Source organism: Tiliqua scincoides, chromosome 4 (assembly GCF_035046505.1).
Source record: "Tiliqua scincoides isolate rTilSci1 chromosome 4, rTilSci1.hap2, whole genome shotgun sequence".
NCBI lineage: Eukaryota > Metazoa > Chordata > Lepidosauria > Squamata > Scincidae > Tiliqua > Tiliqua scincoides.
In genome coordinates this window covers 218,870,719-218,887,825 of record NC_089824.1, presented here as the reverse complement: position 1 = coordinate 218,887,825, position 17,107 = coordinate 218,870,719, and the positions used below count along the sequence as shown (strand labels likewise).

The 17,107-nt window shown below is 48.1% G+C and overlaps 1 pseudogene; it reads right to left on the bottom strand.

Annotated features, from left to right (window-relative positions):
* Positions 1 to 8,262: 8,262 nt before the first annotated feature.
* On the bottom strand, positions 8,263 to 8,382 carry LOC136649990 (5S ribosomal RNA; annotated as a pseudogene).
* Positions 8,383 to 17,107: the final 8,725 nt, after the last annotated feature.

The following is a 17,107-nucleotide window of genomic DNA, read 5'->3' as shown; positions in this document are numbered from 1 at the left end:
AGCACATGCTCCGTTGATACCACTGCATCAGCACTGGAAGTTTGGAGAGGATTGGGTCCTGAATCAAGCCGCTCTGTTACCCATGCAGTTGGTTGTCTTAGGAGACCTCCAACAGAGACGGCAAAGGGCACAGCCCATTCAATGCTACCTCAACATGAGACTTCAAGCTTCTGGTCATAGTTTACAGTGCTTTCTCTGTAAGAGCCAGACACCTTTTTTGAGCAGCAAGACCCCTTGCATCACGTCTTGGCTATATATGGTGCCTGTCTGGAAACTGCCATTAGTTCAGAATGCAGCCACCCAGATGGTTTGACTCAGTCAGGCCATTGCTTTGGCCGCTACATTGGCTGCCATTTCATTTCCAGGCACAATTCACAGTGCTAGTTTTGACTTTTAAAGCCCTTTATGACATCGGACCAGGGCGTTCCAGGGCTTACCTCCTTCCATATAATCCTATTCGTCCTCTCAGGCCATCAGAGGGAACTGTACTGGCATTTATCCTGTGTCAAGCCCTAGCCTGATCTTGCCTGATCTGGGAAGCTAAGCAGAGTCAGGCCTGGTTAGTACTTGGATGGGAGACCACCTGGGAATACCAGGTTGGCTTCTATCATAGACTTTCAAGACTGAAGGTTGCCAACCATGAACTGTGCCAGCATTTTAACTGTGCCATGAGAAAGAGGTGAGAGAGCTGGCAGGAAGAAATAGAATCTTCTCGGTGGTGGTGCCTTGCTTCTGCAATTCCCTGCCCCTGGAGCTAAGAATGGCTTCCTTTTTGGAGACTTTTTGGCCTTTTTATTCAATAAGATATTTTATTAACAGTATTTATATACCGCTTTTCAATTAAAAGTTCACAAAGTGGTTTACAGAGAAAAATCAAACAATTAATGGCTCCCTGTCCCAAAAGAGCTCACAATCTAAAATGACACTGCTGGGGTGAGGTGGGCCAGTTACTCTCCCCCTGCTAAAAAGAGGAGCATCCACTTGAAAAAGTGCCTCTTGCCCAATTAGCAGGGGTAATTTGATATTTGATTGTGTTTTTTTAATTCAAGAAGACATTTGACTGTTGACATGATGGGCTGGCACTTTTATGAATTTAATGTTAACAGTTCTTGCTAATCTATTGGGTTCTGCCTTATTGTTTTAATTGTTTTAATGTTTTAGTATTGTTTTCATCTTTCACTCTCTATTGTGTTTTTATGTTGTAAGCCTCCTTGGGTGACAATGTGTGGGAGAAAGGCAGGGTAAAAATTCAATCAATCAATCAATCAATCAATCAATCAATCAATCAATCAATCAATCAATCAATGATCTGAATTACCTAGGAACAACACTGGCCTTTTCCAGGATGCCAGTGCTCTGGGTCAGATGAAAATCTGGCTCATTGCATTTCATCAGCCGGCTTGCAGGGGCATGCAGAGTTCATCAGGGGCCCCCCTGACCACTGATCACTTGACCACTGGTCATGGTGTGCCTAATTTTTAAAGAAGAACTGCCAGCTCCTGCAATTGGAAGAAGGAAAAGAGCTGACATAACCTTTTTGCAAACTGTTAGGATTGCTACACTGAGAGCAAATTTCCTAACTGCACAGTTCAGCTTTCTTTTATGTTAATATTTCACTGTGCAACAATTGAATTTCAGAGTCAAACTGGGCCATCAAAATTCACCCATTTAGTCTGGCTGAGATGAATGGATGACGTTAACATAGCATTTCCTAAGGCCAGTGCGGTGTAGAGGTTAGCGTGCTAGACTGATATTGCGGAGGACCCTGGCTCAACTCCCCACATACATTGGGCTAATCACCCACAACCTCAGAGTGCCACACTGCCAAGGTGAGATCTATGCCACCTTGAGCTCCTTAGCAGGAGAATCTGGTAAAAATAGAAAAGGCACTGCATGCCAGTTGTCAGATACTGTCACATGTCACAGATACTGTCTGCTGACCCCAATGCACCTGAGAGTCAGAGAGAAAATTTTTGAAAATTGGAGCAGAGGAATTGTTTTCATCTCTAACATACATTTGTTTTAAGATTGCTCTCCACCTTTACTGAGTTGAAATCCAGTCTCCCAATGTTGTGTTCATTGGGATTCATGCAGCAGTTGCGTGCCTACCATAGACCTGCCTGGGGCAAATGCCCCAAACGCCAGCCGCCAGGACCCCGTGGAAGCCTCTCTGAGAATCCTGATGGAGGTGGAAACTGTGGTTCCGGTTTGCTGGAAACACAGTTTATAGCGCCAGGGAACCTCACAGAGGTTTCCCCGGCGTGGGCTGCGGTCATGTGAAGCTCCGTGAGCCTCTGGTGAGTAGGGGGGACCAATTTCTGCCTGGGTTGTGGTGGCGATAGCCTGTGGGGGGCACCATCATGGAGCTTTGCCCCAGGCACGGGGCTGCGGAGGTCCATGGCTGTCATGCAGGACCCAAAATTCTCATTATAGAATTGTTGGCCTTGAATCCGGGCAAAATTCCAGAGGTGGTTTAGAAGGAGAAAGCAAAGGAAACTTTGAGAAGTTCACCCTGTTGGGTGGCTGCCTTTGAACCGTTCTTTGAGTTTCTTTCCTTTTTTCCGCCTTAATTTTTTCCTCTCCACCTCTTTGTTGACGGCTGGAACAGACATGGAGTTCTTGGTAGCTGGCAGCTGCCTTGAATTTTTCCCCAGAACATCTGGGTTTAAATACCCACCCAGCCAGGAAGTGCATTGCATAATCTTGGACCTGGACCAGTCACTATCTTTCTGTGGCTGATTGCCAATTACTTATGAGAATATGAGCACAATCCTATTCTGCACTGGAACAGGCAAGCCAAGAGGCTTGTGCTGTATCCAGTGCAGGATAGGAGCCCAAAGTTGCTCAGCCAGAGGTAAGGGGAAACTTTTACCCTTACCGCCAGGTAAGTCACTCTGGCCCTATTTGCGCCACCTCCTGAGGTGGCACATGTCCAAGGAGAGTGGAGTGACTTGAAGATGCTCCGAGCTCCCCAGAAATGGGGGTTGGGATCTGGCATAACTGTTGGGTCGCAGCCCCATCTCCTGCTTCCCACCCACCTGCCCCTGGGGCCACCCACCGCCCGGTCTGCCCCCGCCCCAGAATGCCTCCCTCCCACCTCCTCCCCATCCAGCCCAGAGCCTTGCGTTGGCCCTGAGTCAGTCCCTGTGGCATGTTTGTAGCCCTCCTAGGCTGGCCAAGGGTCTTCTCAGTCATTCTCAGGATTGCACTATGTGTTTATCTCCATTTGAATTTTCTGTCCCAGGCATCCCATTGTTGTGGGGTTGTCTCTGCACGACCTTGATCCCCATATTCTCCTCTAAGCCTTCACTTTGGTTTCCATTAAAGTGTTCTGGACCCACTTTGGTTTCCATCGGAATGTTCTGGACCAGTGTTTCTCAACGTTTGCTCCCACTGTACCACTTTTCAAGGTCCACCTATTAGAAGTACCACTGGAAGTACTTGGAGGCCAGACACGATGCAACAACCACTAGTAAGAGGTTCTAGGTAGATGGGAGGGTTTCTTTGAGTGTGAGAAAAGCACGTGCTGGAGTTCCGCCCACCAACCCAAGCCTCCTACTGCTGCTTGTCACGTTGCATTACTGGTCTTACTGCCATGCGATGGGGTCTAGGGGTCCCACGTGTCCCACCAGACACCACCTCAAGTATCACTAAAGGTATGAGTACCACTGGTTGAGAAACACTGTTCTGGACCTCCACAGAGAGAAGCCTGCACACAAGGAGGGTTTTGCTCTGATCACCTAGGAAAAGCACGGCAATTTTTTTTTCTTTCTTGCATGAGCCAATAAAGAACCATTTCTTAGCAGCTCTCATCAGGAATGTTGGCTTTTATGAGCGTTCCTGGAAAACACCTTGCACTCCGCGTTGAAAAGCCCCCACAGTTGAACTCGCGGAGGTTGCTGTTAATAGGTTAATGAGACCTTCGTCTGCTTTTGTTTGAGTGCCTGGTTTTCGAAGATAAAAACTACCCCAGTGTCGTGAGGAGGTTGGGCCTCTTTATGACTGAGCACCATTCATTCTGAGTACACAAGAGCTCACAAATTTAATAAGCAGAATCCATTTCAGCCTCATGGTCTGCCATGGCAACAGAGAGCACTGGAAAGGGGGGGGACGATGCATGGTGGAGGAGGGGGACGGCTTGCATTGCTCTGCCTTCATTATTTCCAGAGCCATCTGCTGTGGAGAACGACAATTTCAAAGCCATTTAAATAGAGCTGGCCTGGAATATGACAATCGCTTAGCCCAGGCTCCTTCTCGCTCACACTCACGCAGGCACACAATGTTGATGTCACAAATGTCAGAACTTCAAGGTTAGGCTGGATGATGACGATGTGAGATTTTGAGTTCTGGCAGAGAGAAGGAAAAGAACAGAAGGAATGAGATCTTCTCGTTGCAATCATCATTGCAGACCACATTTAGTTAGCGGCCCTTGGAGCTTTTAAGCTGCTTGACTTACATTAATGCAGTGATCCTTACAACAACCCTGAAAGGTAGGCCAGTACTGCTATTCTCATGCTGCAGGGACTGAGGCTGAGTAGTCAGTGGCTTCTCTGTGGCTGAGGTGAGAGTTGAGAGGCTTCCCAGGATACACTCCAGAGTCAGCCCAAGAACTCCTGGTCTGAAGCCGTGTACGAAATGTCCCCGTCCCCCACCATTACCTGGTTATGTGCCAACCTCTGCTCCTCGCAGGATTGAAAAAGGAAGAGGAGCTGGAGCAGTTGGGATACTCCAGTTCACCGCTCTCCTCTCTGCTACACTTCCTTGTCGACTCCACTCCCCTCTCTCTTTTTCAGTTCAGGCACAGGGAGGAGGCAGAACAGTAGTGGAGGTGAGTGGGCAGAGGTGAGTGCCCCCTGCCATTCTGCTGCCTGACAAAACTGACACAGTTGGCCTCATGGAAGGGCCAGCCCTGCTGTCGATGTCATTATTTTAAGTTTATACCATTATTCTGATTATGTCATTGGTATTAATGGCACAATACAGAATAGAGAGGCGAGCTTGTAACGGGAGGGGTGCGTGAGTGTGACACAAGCAGGAATGGCAGTGGGCAGGGACAGCGCATTCAGGCAGTACGGAGAGCCACACCTCCCCTCTACAGCAGGACTAGCCCATAATTTGTGCCATAGACATGGTGGGCAAAAGAGATCTTTGCAGGTGATCAGGGAGGCAACTCCAAGCATAAGGGATTGCAAGGGAGCAGTGGCGTAGCTAGAGGGGGTGCAAAGCAGTAATTTCTGCAGGGAGCTTCACTGCAGCATGGAAGGGCCCCTGCCCCTCCCCTTCGGATCTGTGCAAAGCGGTGGGAGCAAAATGGAGGTGCTACCAGCTGAGAGGACACGCAGCGGCAAAAGTTTGTTGCTGTGGATAATTGTGAAACGGCCGTCAACCACTGCACAAACCGCAGCAGATTTCAACGCCACCCCCAGAACTACCTTGTGAGCCGTTCACCCCTGGTGAGGCTTTGATTAGAAATGTTTTTATTCTGCGCCTTCATGAGAATGCAGAACAGAGATATTAGGCACATAATCCAGAAGTGTGCATTATTAATCTCAGCTTCCAGTTTTTTTCCCCCTAAACTAGTTTCTATTCCATATATGCTCAAACGTTTGAGCCAAGTAGAAGGTGGTACAAGATTTCTAGTTATTGGGGGCAGAGCATCAGTGCTTGCACAGCTCTTTGGCCCACCCATGGCTACTGAAACCCAAATATTACACAAAAGAGTTCCAAAAAAAAATGGAGAGTACTTTATAGGAAGCAGATCACTGGCATATCTAGCTTAGAACTCTCTATACCAACTGACAGTCAGGTCTCCAGGGTATCAGAGGGGGGGTCTTTCTGCCTGGGGATGCCAGCAATTCAACCTAGGACATCCTGTGTGTTCTACTATTGAGCTATGGCTCTATCCCCATTTATGCAGATTTACTCTATCTGCATAATTTAAACACAATTCAGGGGTGTGTGTGTGTGTTTTGTGGCTCCTTCTGGAATGCCTGGATGCAGAGTGTTCATGTTTTTAGCACAGCATAAACAGACCAGGCTGGTTACCATAAATGATAAAAAGCTTTTTTTTCAAACAACATATTTCTGGAAGGGACGTCTCATAAACAGTGAGTGATTCATCATTACTTTCAACAACTGAGCCTTCCTGGAACAATTAAGCTGCATGGAGACAAGCCCCATCAATTCATTGCTTTCCCTGTACCGTGACTTATATGACCCACCTTCCTCATTGCAAACACTTACAGTTAGCACATTAAAGTCACTCCTCCAAGGAGGAGAGCTACTTCATGTGTAACCTGACAACTGTCAGAGGCTACCGCTGAAATTAAGATAGCCTCGAAGCTGCAGTCTTCAGCCTGCTTACAGCTGATCTCGTACAAGAAGCAGGGCATCATCATCACCTGCCTAGTTTCTCCACCCCTGCAAATGGCAGCCAACTAAGTGCAGTGGAGCAGGGCTTTTTTTCTAATGGAACGCGGGGGGACGGAGTTCCTGCACCTTTTTGCAGGGGCCCCTCCCCTTTGGAGGCATTGGGGGGGAGCAAAACAGAGGCATTTGCTGGGTGGGTGCAGGGGGGTGCATGGTGGGCGGGCGCCTGGCCCCTGCCTGACCGCACAACGACCACCTCCTGCCCCCATCTCCAAGCTCTCACCTGACCCCAGCCCACCTCCCCTCCCCCCACGCTCTGCTTCCCAGCGCAGCTTCCAAGCCGGTGGAGGGTGCGGGGGGGGGGACAGGCTGCGGCACCCACAGAACACCCAGGAACTGGCTTGGCGGAGGAGGAGGGGAAGGAAACTGGATGGTGCATCCCCATGCCAATCTGCAGCACGAGCCTAGGCATGTCTACTCAGATGTATGACTCATTGTGCTCAATGGGGCTTGCTCCTGGGAAAGGGTGCATAGCCTTGCAGCCTGAGAGCCCAAGCATGTCTACTCAGAAGTAAGTTCAATGGGGCTTACTCCCGGGAAAGTGTCATAGCCTTGCAGCCTGAGTAGACAGGCAGAGGAAGGGCTCTGTGGCTGCAGTCCTCTCCACACTTTCCTGGGAGGAAGCCCCACTGCCTCTAGTGGGACTGACTTCTGAGTAGACAGGCATAGGATTGGGCCCTGAGGCTGCCATCCTATCCACAGTAAGCCCCATTCACTAAAGTGGACTTCTGAGTAGACATGCATAGGATTGGGCTCTTAGGCTGCAATCCTAGGCACTTTCCTGGGAGTAAGCTCCATTGACTAGAACAAGACTTACTTCAGAGTAGACATACCTAGGATTGGGCTCTTAATCCTGGCAGAGGTATATATTTGCACCCATTTTCACCTGCTAAGGGCAGGTGAAAAGGGATTCTCCGTGTGTACAACATGCTGTCCAGCCTTGCCAGAGATCCTCCTCATCCTTCACCCAGAAGCATGCTCTCCGCCAGCCAGCATTTGCAGCTCCTCTCCAGCAATGCACCGCAGCTGCTCAGGGCAGCAGAGAACATACAATTGCATGCCAAGCGCCTTCCCAAAGACACAGAGTATTCTGATACCTGAATTAAACCACATTTAATCGCTTGTTTGCAAACGTAGCTGTTTCTATGTGCACCTAAGGACCCCTCTCGTGTAAGAATTCCTTTTTTGTTCTTACTCCCACAGTTGCTTAGAGTAATTTTACTACATGGAACTCATGGAAGCCATTTTCCGGAATCCATTCACCACTTCCTCTCCTCGAAGTAGTGCCACACTACATACTACACGCTTCAAGTGCACCTGTACAGTATTTTTCCCCATGTGTAGAAAAAATAGCTAGGGGGAAGGGGATGTGGAGATTGACAGCCCAATCCTATGCATGTCTACTCAGAAGTAAGTTCATCTTTAGGGGGGAAGCACATAAAAAATATTTTATTTCTCCAATAAAAAATGGTTTTAAAATAAATAAATAAATAAAATAAATAAAAGATTAACAAGTTGTGAGTTCCTGCACCTTTTTATTTACAAAAAAAGCACTGCAGTGGAGTGGAGAGATGGAGAGCACCATGACATGGCGTCATGTGCTGAATGTTACCAGGTTACGGGAGGTGAGGAGAACAAGATGTAGGTGTGCTGCTTGTGGAGACGGCTGGAAATGCTGTGAAATTCCTCCCCAGATTACCTGGTCTTCTTTCCAAGATGAACAACTGTATTTTGGAATCTCCACTGTTCTGTTTTCTATTTCCAAATGTACACATAGCATGTGCAGCTTGCCTCAACGGTTGGCAACCTTCAGTCTTGAAAGACTATGATATAAGCCTACAGCACCCGATATTCCCAGGCGGTCTCCCATCCAAGTACTAACCAGGCCTGACCCTGCTCAGCTTCCGCGATCAGATGAGATCGGGCATGTGCAGGGTAACAGTTGCTGCATGTTGCATTCCTTTCATTCATTCACATATCTCTCTCTCCGCCCCCCCCCCCCAACTTATCAATGTGCTATAGTATTTCTCAAACTATGGGTCGGGACCCACTAGGTGGGCTGCGAGCCAATTTCAGGTGGGTCCCCATTCATTTCAATATTTTATTTTTAATATGTTAGACTTGATGCTACCATGGTATGTGACCATATCTGGGGAAATGTTTCAGACCTGTACTTTGAACAAGCTGCTCTGTATAAGCTTTTAACAATGATAGTCAATGGGACCTACTCCTGGATAAGTGTGGGTAGGATTGCAGCCTAGGATCGTTAAACTTTTTCCTGCTTGATGACGTCACTTCCAGTCATGACAGCACTTCTGGTCAGTCCTGACAGATTCTCATTCTAAAAAGTGGGTCCCGGTGCTAAAAGTGTGAGAAACACTGTGCTATACAACATGTTTAGATTGAGACTCTAGGCATTGACAGAAGAGTAGTAACAGAGAGAGGAAAGGGAGGGATGGAAGGATACACAGGAGAAGAACACATTGTTGTTTCTCTCTGAAAATGGGCACACCTCCCCAGTGGCATAGCTAGAGAGGGTGCAAAGCACTAAGTTCCGCAAGGAGCCTCCTGTAGTGTGCAAGAGGCTCCTCCCCCTCCCCTTTGGAGCCATTCTTGGCATTCCACCTCTGTTTTACTCCCACCGCCCCGGATGGGTCCAAAGGGGAGGGGAAGGGACCGCTCACACGCTGCAGTGAGGCTCCGAGGACAACTTAGTGCTTTGCACCCTCTCTAGCTATGCCACTGGTGTGAAATGTACCAGTAGAAAACCAGAAAGGAGAGGCTTGCGGTAGTCAAGGCAAGAGGTGATCAGCGCATTAGCTGGAGCTTTTGCCAAGGTGGCAGAGAGGAATGGCCATACTTCTGCAAGGCTGTGAAGGGAGAAGCAACTTGATCGGGTGCCTGAATGCAACCGAATAAGCTGAAAACTGAAGAGGCTGAATGTGGGCAATAAAGGATAGTAAGGAATCAAAGACGACATCGAGCCTTCAAATACTGCATCAAAAGCCTTTTGTGTTGGATTTTACCAGTGCACAGGAGTCACCAAACATCACTAAAATGTTGCTGAAGCCTCTAGGTCTAAAATCCTCACCAAATGAATTCTGGTGGAATTAGGAATGGAGCACACCCGAACTGTGCTCTTTTGCATGTGTTGCCAAGGCCCGTTGGTAGCACTGTGGATTAAACTGGGGGTTAAATTAAACAAGAATTAATTTAATTAATTAATTTAAGCAAGAATTAAACAAGACTTCAGGAAGAATTCAATTAAACAAGAATCTAAAAAAAGTGGAACTTCTCCATGCAGAGCAACCCAAAATATAAGCAATAAAGTCTTGGTGTAGGACCTACTTGGAGTAGGCAGCAGTTCCCAAACTGTGGGTCCTGATCCAATTTTTGGAGGTTTGCGAAATGGACAAGGCAGATTAGGTTTTGTGCATCAAGGGTGAAACAAGCTGCTACTTGGGGGGGAGCACTGCTGCCCAATTGCCATTATAGCCACACCCTTTGGCATTTATAAATCAGGCAGTAGCCTCTAGGGACTCTACAATATTTGAGAACCACTGGAATGGGAAAAAGTCTACCAGTACTACCCCAACACAGTCACATTTCCTCTCTTGATATCTAGTTCTGTTCATAAAAGTGTCCAGTTCTGGCTGGATATTGCCCTGCCTTTCTTTTTTCCTTCTCCATGCCCCATCTTTTTGATTGGAAATCACAATTCATTTTCTTCTACTTTACCATAATTCGCTATATTTATCAAGTACCTTGTCATTTTCCATAACTATTTCAAGCAGCATATTCCTTGAAGGCCTTGTACTTTTACAGAATATTCAAAAGGACTTGTGTGAGCACACTATTAAAAGGAAGGTTTTTCTGATGTTTCATTTATCTCACAGCTGTTGTTTTTATGCTCTTATCAGTGTTGCTAAGGTTAGGGTGCCAATGTTGGTGCCATAATGATGTTGCTCCCCAGAATGCCTAGAAAAGCATGGTTGGGAAAATGCTTTCCATTCTCATTCTCTCCTCTGAGGGCCAGTTCATCCATGAGACCGGCAGCCCAATCCTAACTCAATCTCCATGCGGCAATTCAGTGGCATCAGAACAGTTTCTGTTTGGCCTCTGCAGGCCTCCTCGGGGTAAGGGAATATTACAGCCGTGAGGGGTCAACTCAGATCTGCACCAGCTCAATCTCTCAGGCAGCTACCATGGAGAAACCAGCATTTTGAGGCTTTACGAGTTTGTGGAGACTGAGGGCCCAATCCTATAGACCAGGGGTGTCCAAAGTTTTTGGCAGGAGGGCCACAGCATCTCTCTGATACCGTTTTGGGGGCCGAATTAATTTACATTTCAAATTTGAATAAATTTACATAAATGAATATATTAAAGATGAACCTAAATGAATGAATGAAGGTCTTGCAGTAGTTCAAGGCCTATAGAAGGCCTTGCACAAAGCAAGGCTGGCCTTTCCTTTGCTGCTGTTACTGCATCACAGACGTGAAACAACAAGCAGTGGAGGAAGCCCTCATCCCACAGCTCACTCAAGAGGCCAAACAGTCGCCCTCACGCTGAGAGCAGTTGCATCGGGCCAGTGTGGGCTCCAACAAATCTCTGGAGGGCCAGAGGCTCATTGGAGGCTAGGGGCTCCCTGAGGGCCACATAGAGAGGCCTTGAGGGCCGCAAGTGGCCCCCGGGCCGGGGTTTGGACACCCCTGCTATAGACCATGGAGCCAGCGCTTCTCTGGTCCCAGGAACCCGGGCTGTTGCAAAAGTGCCCAGCAATATGGGTGCTACCAATGGTACTTGAGGTGGTGTCTGGTGGTACTTGTGGAACCTTTGGACATTGGCTGCCTGGTAGAGAGACCAGGAACCTGACACAACAAACAGTAGTAGGAGGCTCAGCTAGGTGGGCATGTTTTCCACACTCAAAAAAGCTCTCCTCTCCACTCTGAGCCTCTTACTGGTGTTGGTTGTGTTGCATCTGGCCTCCCAACCCAGAAGTAACTGGTGATGATATCATTACCAGTTACTTCTGGTGGTACTTAACTTTGAGTTGGTTGACCGTATGAAATGGTACAGCAAACAAATGTTAAGAAGCACTGCAGAAAGGCACTTTTGCGCCAGCAGTGACGATGCACCACCAGCGCTGAGCCTAGCACCAGTCAGCAGTGGGCCTCAAAGCCCAAAAATGGACGCTGAGAGCTCCTGGCAGTGAGCATTGCCAGCTGCTCGCAACAGGGCTTTTCTGGGCAGAGGGGGGGCAGTAAGGGTGCAGAACTGGGGGAGGGCAGTGGGAGGAAAACAGAGGCATATTCCTGGCTCCGAAGGGGAGAGGGAGGGGCCGCTTGCTCACAGCGGTGAGGCTCCCTGTAAAACTCAGTACTTTGCACCCCCTCTAGCTACGCCACTGACAAGGAGCATTTAGAGAGTATCCACCAAGCCCTATTTTTTTAAGGTGTTGTAAAGGATGTCATCCTATTACGCAGTCACAGCTAGAGTTCTCCCTGATGTCTACAGGCATTTTACTGGGAGAGTGTGGTTATGTCACATGGAAATCATGTTGTTTGTGAAATAATAGACTTTTTTTTTTAGCCGATTGGGACACAGAGCAGTTTTTTTGGTGTGTGTGTGAGCAATGGGTTTTTAAATTAGGGTGAACAACAGGGAAGCTGGAGAGATTTTCTGTCATTGTGGCATGAATACATCGCCGGGTGTAGCCCAGTCCAACAGAAAACTGCACAACAGAAGTGTCAAATTACCGTAAAGAGACTCAGCAGGTGCAGGGATGGAAGGGGAAAAAATTAAACACAAAAATACAAATTTATTTGTCTCAGATAATGCTACTGAAAGAATAAAGCGCAGGAGCAAACATGCTAGATGAAATAGGACTTTCTTTCCTGCTTTCTCTAAGATGTGCACTGCTTTTGGAAATCAGTTTCCAGAAAGAAAGAAAAAAAGCATTGTCAAGACCTTCATTTATTTTGGGTGCAGTCCTAACTTGCGCTGGAACAGGTAAGCCAGGAAGCTTGCGCTGTATCCAGCGCAGGATTGTGGCCAGGAGCAGCTTAGCCAGAGGCAAGGGGAAAGTTTTCCCCTTACCCCTGGGAAAGGGCTGCTGGTGCCTATGGGTCTCCTTGGACTTGCGCCACCTCCTGAAGTGGCACAAGTTCGATGAGAGTGGAGCGTCTTGAAGCCACTACGAACTCCCCGGGAACAGGGGATGGGATCCAGGAACATGGGTTGGGATCCAGCATAACTCCCACTCCCCGCCCTCCCCTGGGACCGCCCATTGTGCCCAGGAACGCCTACCTACCTCCTCCTCCCCGCTCCCCCACGCCTTCCTTTCGTCCTCCGCAAGCCAGCGCTTCTCGGAGCGTCGGCCTGGCTTCCTCCTGAGAAGTCGCAAATGTGCTGTATAGCACATTTGCGACTCTGCCAGGCTGGCCCAAGGGACTTGGGCTGGCATAGGAAGCAGTTTGGATTGCGCCCTTCATCTTCAGAACAGAATGAAATGAAAACACAAACAGAAATGAAAACACAAGGCAAATTCTTCAGAACAAAATGAAATGAAAACACAAGGCAAACACCCCTGACTTTATAGCCCTTAGCTCCTTCCAGATTCCCCACAATTGATGCTGTTGAAACTCTAAACTAGAGGGCCAATTGGACGGTGGGTTTCAATCCTGCGTAACTTACATACATAACACTACCCTTAGTGGTTTACTTAGCCTGTAAGCTTCTTGGGGCAGGGACCTGTATTCCTGTGCTTACGATATTCTATAAAGCGCCGGGAACACCAATAAAATAAATAATAATGGGCTGTAAAGTAACAGATGACAGGCAAAGATTTTAAAAGCCAGCAGTATTTTAGGAATTGAGCAGGTTTTAGAATGATGTGAAATGCCACCATAACGCTAGCGGGGAAAATGCTTCAGGACTTCAAATGGAGTTTCTCAGCCGAGAACTTGCTGGTTTGTTCCTGTTTTGGCTTCCCCTGTCATAGATTAAGGAACAAATTCATTATGTGAGGGGTTTCCCATCCCTTCTGTTGCTTCCATGGCATCCCCTGACATACCACCAGCATTTTTTTACTAGAGTACTAATTATCAGCTCACCCCTGAGACTGGTAATTATCTCTCCCTAGTACTCGTTGGGTTTCCCTGCAGGGTTCCCAGCGAGTGCAAGCAGGGTTTACTTGGCAGTTCAAGCAAACAAGAGGCGCTCGTTCTATAGGGAGTTGGCGCAATCGCCCCACTCCAGAAGGGCTAGAATGGAGAGGAAGGCGAAGAGGGAGTCTCTTCGGCACAGAGGATTACAGAGCCCAACTCTCCCCCAGCTATAGGTAATTATAGCAGCCACCATGAGTAGCTGCCAGCCTGGCTGCTTAATGGGGCACGGTCTTGATACATAATACCTGTCTCTGGGGGGATACTCTGATCTGGACAGCAGCGTAGCTAGAGGGGGTGCAAAGCACTAAGTTTTGCAGGGAGCCTCAATGCAGCATGCAAGGGGTCCCTCCCCCTCCCCTTCAGGGCCATTCCAGGCTGTGGATGCAAAACAGAGGCATACACCTCCGTACAAAGAAGTTATAAACTTCTACATATAGACGTATGCATATATATGTTTACTCAGAAGAAAGTTCCAGTGTGTTCCAGTGTGAAATTTACTCTCAGGTAAGCTTGTATAGGATTACAGGGTAAGTGACCTTCAGGGGAGAGAAACATCCAGTTTTCCTGGTGTCATCCCTTTTTCTTTCCTCATGGCCTGCATAATCCATGTGTTTATGGCCCCAATCACCCCACAGAACATGGCATGACTCCTGCTTCCTATAACCTTTTCCCTGGAGATTCTTTTGGCACTCACTTGAGTGCCTGGTCATATAGCTGCTAGTTCTTAGAGTCGGACCTGATGTTGCAGGGTTGTAGCTTCTCTGAATATCCAAGAAGAAACATCTCAGAAGGGAGCAGGAAATGATTTTCTGTTTGGCTTGACTATTTTTGCCATTCACTTTCCCACAACCCTCATGTGCACAGCAAGTTCTTCCCCTGAGAGAATCCGTGTGTGATCTTCTGTCCCAACATCAGAGGCCAACGTTAAACTGGGGACTGAGAGCCCAATCCTGTGCTCGGCAGCATGGCTCCATGCCGTCAAGCACAGTTGTAAACGTGCCGTAGGGCACATTTGCAGGGCTCACCACTGAGCTCCCATTAGTGCTAGCCCAGTGCCGGCCAGTGCTAGCACCAGGCTGTCGCCCAGCTCCCGCAGCTTGGCGTTCTCCTGGACCGCCGAGCAGCGGCACAGTAGGTGGGGCAGGGACGGGGAGGAGGCTTTCCGGGGAGAGGGGAGGCCGGCGGGGGGTGGAGAGAAGGCGGAGGGAGTCATGCTGGGGGCGGGCGGGAGGCATGCCAGGGGGAGGGAGGGAGGGAGTTGTGCTGGGGGCGGGCGGGTGGGAGGCGTGCCGGGGGGAGGGAGGGAGGGAGGAGGATCCACGGAGCTCTGCTCCACAGTATCTAGGGTGCTTGTGTAGGGCTGTGCACCCTACACGATTGCCTTTTCTGGGGCTGCTTACCTTACATTGCGGGGCTGCTTACCTTACTCGGGGGAAGGGGAAGAACACCCCCTTCTCCCAAGGCACCTCCTGTGGTAGCGCAGGAGGCACTGGATTCGGCGGTAGCCCTCCTCGATGCTGCCGAGCCTGGGCGCCCCGAGCAGCTCAGGACTGGGTTGTGAGTCTGCAGTGACAGAGCTCACTATGTACTAAGGGTGGGGGAGTCAAATGGCTGCCAGAGTCTTCTGAAAGGCACTTTCTGGTTTGGCAAAAAAATACCATGCCTCAGAACACCTCCAAGATGCAGCTAGAAGGCACTTCTGGTTGTGTCCAGGAGGTCATGTGTCCAGCATGGTTTGGCACCCCCATTGAGTCAAATCTGTGGGTGCCGAACCCATAGATAAGAAGGCCTCCTGTACTTCAGTGTTTCTCTGGATGACACTCCCCCACCTCGAAGGCACTCTGCTCAGTGCTACATCGAGGCATAACATCACAGCTCATGTGGTGGGGCTTCTGGAGATGGTGCCTTCCCCCCCAATGCCAAGCCATAGTATCGGGCAGAGGGTCTTTCAGGGAAAGGACTGTGGCCAAAAAAAAATTGATGCTGTAGAAAATGAGGTAACAAGGTCAGCCCTTTTCACTTCCCATTTGACCCCAAGCCTCCAACATTTGACCAAAAGTTCTCCATGGAGAGTTCTCTCTGGATAACTTTTGACCCAGCACTACTAAAACCGAGCCTGGTTATAGATAGCTAACCAGACCGGTTAATATAAGACTGGTGTGTGTGGTACTTCAATTAGGAAAACTCACATTTTGGCTTGAGTCAGTAGGCACTCATCTAATTCATGTCCAATCAGTATTTTGATCAGTGAAGATGAGAAGCAGTAAATTGGAAGGAAGAACCATATTTTGCCGAAACACTTTTGTGTCCTTCTTTTCACAGTTTTTGTCCCCTTCTTCTCCCTCCCACGAAGGGCAGAGTCAGCGGCAGAGAGTTGGCATTTTGCCGAGAAGAAACTCACAATGTTGGCCAGTGGATGGATTTCACAGTTTTCATCTCCAAAAGCTGTGCTTGCTGGCAGTCGTGGGGGGAAAAATATCCCACCTTGGCACACATCCACAAATGCTTTGGAAAATATCATGCTTTGTTCATGTGCCAGGAGCGGATGCCGTTCGCAGCGTCACAAAGATCTGCTTGCTCTCTCCTGTTTTAGGAGAATTCGGATTCTGAATTAGGATTAAAAGATAATGGACATAGCTGGGGAGAAGGGAAAGAAAGCCAGCCAGACTAGCAGAGGAAAAGGGACATGAAGAAATGCATCTTGGGAAAATGACAGTGCAGTTTTAGACAGTGTCAAAGTGACATTTTCTTTCCAGGTTGCCATGTTCTGAAGCACAACCTTGGCTGGTGATGTCACATGCAAATGATTGGTTAAGAAAGCAAGGGAAGGAGGCCATTGATACTGGAGTGAATCAGACTCCAGATGTCACCTTGTTTACGTTCTATTTACTTTGGATATTTGTATCCCACTTCTTCCACCCAAAGGGCTCCCAAAACGGCTTGCAACAGAGTTACAACAATCTCTACAAAAGGAAATAAAGGATAGTGCAGGTTGGGCATCCCTAATCCAAAGCGCTGGGGACCAGAAAGGTTTTGGATTTAGGACTTTTCCGTATTTTGGGATACTTGCATATACATAATGCGAGATTTTGGGAATGGGCCCCAAGTCTAAACACAATTCATTTGTTTAATACACCCCTTACACACATAGCCTGAAGGCAATTTTATACTTTTTTTAATAATTTTGTGCCTAAAACAAGGTTTGTGCATAAAACACAGTTGATTATTTTGTTTCTTTAGACAAAGAAGTAAAAGAAAAAAAGTCATGTTGGCACTCAAAAAATGGTTCTATATTTTGGAATATTCTGTATTTGGGAATTTCAGATAAGGGATGCTCAACCTGTAAAACAACAAGAACATCATCAACACAGCAGCAGATAAAGAATATAAAAACACTGAAGAATATAAAAACTGAAGGCTGTGATGATGGAAACTGGAGCAAAGAAGACATCACCACCAATGGGCAGCCCAATAAGAACATAAGAACATAAGAACAGCCCCACTGGATCAGG